Here is a 7,177-nt window from a genome sequence, read left to right as displayed (position 1 = left end):
TCCTTCAAGTCATGCTCACCAACAAGGTCTTCTACTCTATCATCAATCCAACATACCAAACCACATCACATACCATATTTCATACTTTCCCAACCAATACAACCACACACAACCATTTACACCATCATTCATACATATTCAATTCAATCTAAATTATCCCACAACTACATCAACATTCCAAGCCCTATCCTAGGGTCACTAGCCTACGTTTTCACAACCACATTACATTTTAGATACAGGAAACCAAAACCATACCTTGGCCGATTCCCGTTCCACCCGGAACACACTTAAATTCAACTCCCAAGGTTTCCAACTCCACCAATCAGATTTCCAAGCTTAGTGATCCACCCTAAAGCTTTCCAAAATTACAAATCAAGTTCCAATACACATATATAATGCCTAAGCCACAATATCACACCAAAACACAATAATTCAAATCCAATACCATAAATTTCAGAATTTTCCACTAGGGTTTTGAGGTACTTACCAGCCCAAGGATCAAGGAAGCAAGAACAAGCCTTTTCCTCAAGCTAATTTGATCCTATAACACAAGGAGTTCACAAATTTCAACATTTTTGGCCAATAAACTTGAAATCAAGGGCTGGGAAACTGAAGGTGAAACTGTGACTTACCTCAAGATTTCTTGTGTGGGTTTTGTAGAGCTCGACGTCGCGGTCGCGTGGTTGCAAACGGTGCGTTAATCGGAGCTCCGGATCAAAAGATGTGATCAATTAAAGATTGGAAGCGAATAGGAGCAAGGGTTTTTAATTTTCCCCCTTTCCCTTTCTTTGTGCAGCGTGTGTGTGTTGTTGTGAAGAGAAGAGAGCTCAGATCTCATTAATTAATGGGGCTTGTCTGGGCCCTTGGGCCCAACTTGGGTCCGGTTGGTCAGGTTTGGCCCGTTCGGCCCAATCTTGGGCCGATTTCTTTAAAATTGGTGTCGAAATTCTCGTTTTAAATTTCTCTACCACACGAAACCATAAAAACTTTATTTCTCCCTTTCTAGAATATATTTTAATTTATTGGTTAACTATTCACTAATTAACCGGGTTTTACAATATGTATGGACAGATTGGAGCGAGATTCAAGCCATGTATGTTAATGGAAATTAACCTGAAAGTGGTTCATAAAGCTAAGCTACACATTGCACTTGTGCCTCCACAACTTTGATGAACTATACACATTACAGACATGCACTACATAACTTTGTATTTATGTTCATTATATATTATATGTGTGTTTGTGCCTTATTGATTTAGTTTAAGGGGAAGTCCATTTGAATTAAGTGTAATTAAAAAACCTGGGTACCTCATCACTGCATTGTAATCTCCCTATTTAGTTAGAGGTCAGTATTTCTTTAGATATAAAAGCACATGCATTTCTATGTTTAAATTTTCATATAGAAATCAGTATTTTTGAGTCTTTGCTAGTTGCTACTTAGTAATAAATTTCATTGTTTTTCATGGTATCTCCAAGTACTAGTCATTTCAGTTAATTGGATGTCCTTTTGACGTTAGAATTTTACTACATGCAGATCTATAATTTGGACAGCATAGGCTTTGAAATTATTTTTATTGGTATTGTTTAATTTGTATAATTATTTAAATAATATTAGATAATGGTTATTTCATAAACAATTGTTGTAATGGTTGTAAAACCATTCTTTAAAATAGTAAAAGAGAACGGTTTTATTTTATTACTATAGCATAATAAGAAAATGAACTTCAACAGCAACACTGTAAAAACCTTTGTCTAAGACCATCTAATAGAACGGTTTTAAAGTGTTACATTTTGGCAACGGTTTTAATGCGTTTCTTTTGTACAATTCTTTAAGCAACAAAAAAAACCGTTGCTTAAAAATAAATCATGATAATGGTTATAAAACCGTTCTTTAAAATAGTCAAAGAGAACAGTTTTAATTTGTTGCTATAAAATAATGAAAAATTGAATTCAACAGTAACACTACAAAAAACCATTGTCTAAAACTATCTAAGAGAACGGTTTTAAGACGTTACAAAATTTGGCGTTGCTAAAGGCCATATTTGTTGTAATGTCTTTTTATTTGATGCTTCAGGATGTAAGTAAGCTATTTTTTTATGGAGGAAGAGGTTGATAGATTCAACAAAGTTCAAGAGAGTTTCTTGCCAAGTTCTTCAATTCTCAGTATACTTGAATTCATGTTAGTGGTCAAAACATAAATGTGGAGCCAATTGAATTATTGCAATTGTGAAAAATGTGATGCTATAGTGATTTTTTATTTGAATTTTGGCAGATTGTTGATAGCCGTTGTTCATGGAGCTTCAAACCTTAGGTGACAGGACGTGAAGAAGCTGGTATTTGATCACATAATTCACAGTATTAAGTTAACCAGAAGCATAAGAAAAAAGCGAAGAACCATGCTCTGAAAGTGTCTTGTTTTTAATGCTATAGGTCTCATTTAATTTGAGTTAAACCTTTTGGTTATGTTGGCTGTGTGATTTCCTCAAATGGCTGTGCTTATTGAACAATTTGCATGAATGTTTGTGTATGTGTTTGTTCTTTGTCTGTTTTCAAAAGGAAGAGAATGAAGCATGAGTTAAGAAAGTGCTTGTGACACTATGTGAACTTCACAAAAGAAAAGATTGGTTTGACGAGAGAACAACTAATACAATGTTCACTGTTTGTTTCCATTCAGCACCAAGGTTTTTATTTTCTCCTTTATATTTTGTGATTGTGCGACTGTTTTGAAATTCTGATCTTAGGCATAAAGATAGTTTTTGGTGTTATCAGGATCATGAAAGCATCTTTATCGTCTCAATATGAACAAGACTAAGCAGCAAAGGTAGAATTTGATTTAGAGGCGATGGGTATAATTCTCAAGTGTCAGATCATTAGTGATTTGATTTTCTAATATAACTATATAGTTTTAAGATAATTCTGTTATGGTGAAGAGATTTTATGCATCTCAATAATAAAAACTAAGCTTCATTGATATATGTGCAGGTTACTTGTGGTAATAGCTGAGGTAATCAATGGATACGTTGTCTTTTGCCTTCCCTTATCTGTTTGCATTGTTCGATCATATGCTTTGGAACCAAGGCTTTCTACTTATGATCCTTGATATAGTAATATACTAACTAAATTCTTTTTAATCATGAATTTGCAGATGTTGTGCTAGATATTTGCATAGACTTACCAGCATGGACAGGGAGACAGAAAGGAGAAGAAGAAAAAGGAAACAAGAACTCACAATGCTCAATTGCATGTTCCCATCTCAGTGGCTGCAGTAGCTTCTGCCATGGCAGCCGTCGCTGCTGCAATGGCTGCTTCATCTGCACCAAGCAAGGATGAGAGGATGGCCAAGACTGACATGGCTAGGGCCTCTGCAACTACATTGGTGGCCGTGCAGTACCTCGAGGCTGCTGAGGCAATGGGGGCTGAGAGAGATCCCCTACCTTCTGTGGTTAGCTCAGCTGTCAATGTCCGCTCTCATGATGATATCACTATTCTTACCGCTGCAACTGCAACAAGTAACACTCCTTGATGACACTGTCAAGAATCAACAAGAGCATAGTTGCATTGTCAATTAGCCGCTCATAGGACAAAATGTGTCTCGTGTTCATGTTTGCTTGGGTAGTGTGAACTAAGAGATAGTAATGATGACCCTGATCTTAATTATTAATGTGTACAGATTTATTTAATAATTAAATGATTAATTTAATTCTTTTGTATTTTCACTGCAAAAACAACCCATATTTTTAGCCAAAAAGACAACCTTTCAATGGTCGCATATTTAGTTTAAAGGCAACACATATATGGGTTACATATTTAGAAGAATAGGCAATGCTTTCAAGGGTTGCATATCAAACTGATAGGCAACACTTTTAATAGAATAAATAGGCAACATTTTTAATGTGTTGCTAGGCAACACTTCAACGTGTTGAATATTTAGAAGAAGAGGCAACACTTTTGCTAGTAATTGAAGCATGATAGCTAAAGGAATAGGTGTAAAGCATTGTCTAAAACACAGTTTAGAAGCGTTGTTTTTGAACAAAAAAAGCATTGCCTCGACCTAAGGCAACGGCCGCATCTGCAAGCCCCCCAAAAACGTTGCCTCAAGCCCCAAAACGTTGCTATAAATCAAAGGCAACATTTTATCAACCTTTGGGCAACATATTTTAAATTTGTCTTGGCTATAAAATGTTGTAGTGTTTTATGTCTAATCCTTTGTTATTTTGCCTTCTGATTGTTGTTGCAAGATTACCAATTATATGTCATCTACAATTCTATATATGATATATGAGCCGTAAAAATCTGAAAAAATTAATGAATAATTAACTAATAAATTAATTATGAGTCCAAGAAATTAAAAAATTAAATTTTATAATTTGGAGAGGTAAAAATATTTAAAATACAAATTTTAACACTAATTTTAAAAATTTTAGCGTAAAACCAGACCAACGGGCCAAACTGATTAGACTGGGCCCATATTGGACCCAAGACCTAACATATATAACACAACACTTAGCCATTTCCCTTTCCCATTCAACCAATTCTGTTGAAAGGGGGTAAGGAAGGAAGACAAGAACAAAACCCTATCACCCCAAATCTTCTTTTGATCATCTCTTAATCTGGAGCTCTGATCGCCATAGCGTTTGTGGCCACGCGACCGTCTCGTCGAGCTCTTCAAATCCATTTGAACGAAGTTGTAAGAAATTTGAGATCTCTCACCCAGTCCTACTCTCTTCAATTTCATTATTTTTGGTTTATGCGTATTGAGAATTTTGTTATTCTGATTGTTTAAGGGTACTTTAGTGTGAGATATAGTCGGGTCTTGTTCATTTGCATAGTGGGTAACAGTAAAGAACTTCTATCCCTTGTGAATTTTTCAATTCTATGAAGTTAGGTATTGAATTTGTGGATGTATATGAAATTAGGTTGAACATATGTGAAGTTGAGGTCAAATTGGTGAAATTGGAAAAAAGTTGTGCTGATTGAAGCTTGTTGAGTTGATTTGGAACCCTTGGAAGCTTGTGGATAAATAGCTTTGGTCGTTACATGAAAATCGGCTAAGGTATGGTTTAGGTTTCTTGCATTTAATATATAATGTTCTGTGAAAACTTAGGTTAGATGACCATAGGATAAGTTGGGTTGCATGTGTATATTTAATACTTAGTATCCTGTTGATGAACATGGTTGGTTTGGTGCTTGTTGATTAACTGGTGATTTGGTGAATTATTGATTTGAGGTATAACTATTGTAGAGGTTGTTGTGATAATGAGGCATTTTGTGTTAAAAGCCTAGTAATTGTGAACTATGATTCTTAGTTGAATTTTGGTTGTTGGATTTGAATATTATATAAGAAATTACCAAAATAAATTCCCCTGCCATATCTCGTTTACAATGTAAATGAGATGGCATTGCACGTATCTCGTTTACACTGTAAACGAGATATACACATGTCACGCTGATGTGTCATATCTCGTTTATAGTGTATTTAAACATTGATGTTGTAAAATATTAATTGATAACATATATAATACTTGATATGTCTAATTGAATATTGACCAAATATGTTTATGAAAATTTATTAATTTAGCCATTTTTTTAATTATAAAAATCCTATTTCCAATATGACCTAGTGACTAAATTAATAGATTTTCGTAAATATATTTAGTCAACGTCCAATTCAACATGTTATGTGTCATGTAAGGTGTTAAGCCTCAAAGTAGTCCCTAAAGTTACACTCGAGTCTCAAAGTAATTTCTGAAGTTAATAATTACTCAAATTTATCTTCGAAGTTGCACTCCGGGACTCATAGTAGTCCCTCGAGTATTTTTCGTTCATCGGAACATTGAAACGACATCGTTTTGAACAAAAAAAATAAAAAAAAAAAGAAAAAAACAAAAGAAAAAAGAAACGTAGAAAAAACGTCGTCTTTTATATTTAAAAAAAAAATCCTTTCTTCTTCTTCTTCAACACTCTGTTCTTCTTCTTCAACTCTCTTTTTCTTTTTCTTCTTCAACAGATCATAAAAATAAAAATTAACAACACAAAATATAACAAAAAAATCAGTATTAATAAAAAAAAATCAATCAATTTAAATAGCAAGTAGCAATCAACCTAAATAACAACAAGCACAAAAAATAGCAACAATAAAAAAATCAGTAATAATTACAGAATAGAAAATAACTAAAATTAACCATTGTTATTATATTAAAACAGGATTAGCAGCAACAATCACCCAAAACATTAAAGAATAATGATTGAATAACTAAAAAAATTAAAGAAAAAAAATACCATGGCTGAGAGAGAGAACCGTGTCAGAGGAGAGAAGAGGCAGACCAAGCAGAGATGGAGGTTGGCGAGCAACGGCGGCAGCGAAACGGAGGCCGACGAGAGGCAGTGGCAATAAAGGTTGAGGAGAGTTCTTGTGAGTGTGAGAGTATGGTTGGGAAGGAGGAGGGCATCAGATTAGAAAGGAGAAGGGGAAAGAAAATGATCTCAAATTGGAGAAGTAGAAGAGGAAGAGGAAGGAGAAGGGTGTCAGGTTGGAGAAGCAGAAAAGGAAGGAAAAAGGTTGGAGGAGGAAAAGAGGACGGGTTGGGGATGAAGAAGAGGAAGAGAAAGGTTGAGGGAGGGAAATGGTTTGGGAATGGGGATGGGGAAGGGATTGGGAATTGGGAATTGGGAATTGGGTGTAAGGTTCCGATGAACGGAAAATGCTTAAGGAACTACTATGAATCTCAGAGTGCAATTTCGAAGATAAATTTGAGTAATTATTAACTTTAGGGATTAATTTGAGGTTCGAGTACAACTTCAAAGACTACTTTAAGGCTTAACTCGTCATGTAAACTATCAGTTAATATTTCACATCATTAATTGTTGACGAAAATTATGAGTAAAATAATTGAAAGACAAATATGATTAATTCATAATTTTTAAAAGACCAATTTAATTTAAAAAATATTCTAAAAATAAATTTAAAAGTATCTTATTCTTTAAGAACTAATTTAATTATTAACCCTTATTTTAAATGTATCTCGTTTTTAATGCTAATGACATACGTCTTTTAAACTAAATATAAACGTATCTCTTAAGCAATCTAGATACCTTGAGAGAAGTAGTAAAGAGAAAAATGTAATTTTTTCTAAATGCATTTAAATACATAATTTTTATATTTATTTTATTTATTTAA

The 7,177-nt window shown here is 34.0% G+C and overlaps 1 protein-coding gene and 1 long non-coding RNA gene across 2 annotated transcripts in view; one reads left to right on the top strand and one right to left on the bottom strand.

Annotated features, from left to right (window-relative positions):
* Nucleotides 1-7,177, bottom strand: part of LOC107640483 — a 96,341-nt gene that overhangs the window by 85,285 nt on the left and 3,879 nt on the right. The gene's annotated exons all lie outside the window — the stretch shown is intronic.
* Nucleotides 2,332-3,168, top strand: LOC110271867. Its single transcript, XR_002362699.1, has 3 exons — nt 2,332-2,430; nt 2,557-2,681; nt 2,770-3,168. It is a non-coding gene; the product is annotated as an uncharacterized LOC110271867 (long non-coding RNA).

Source organism: Arachis ipaensis, chromosome B05, assembly GCF_000816755.2.
Source record: "Arachis ipaensis cultivar K30076 chromosome B05, Araip1.1, whole genome shotgun sequence".
Classification (NCBI taxonomy): Eukaryota; Viridiplantae; Streptophyta; class Magnoliopsida; order Fabales; family Fabaceae; genus Arachis; species Arachis ipaensis.
The sequence above is the reverse complement of the archived record's forward strand: the minus strand, read 5'-3'. Positions and strand labels throughout refer to the sequence as shown.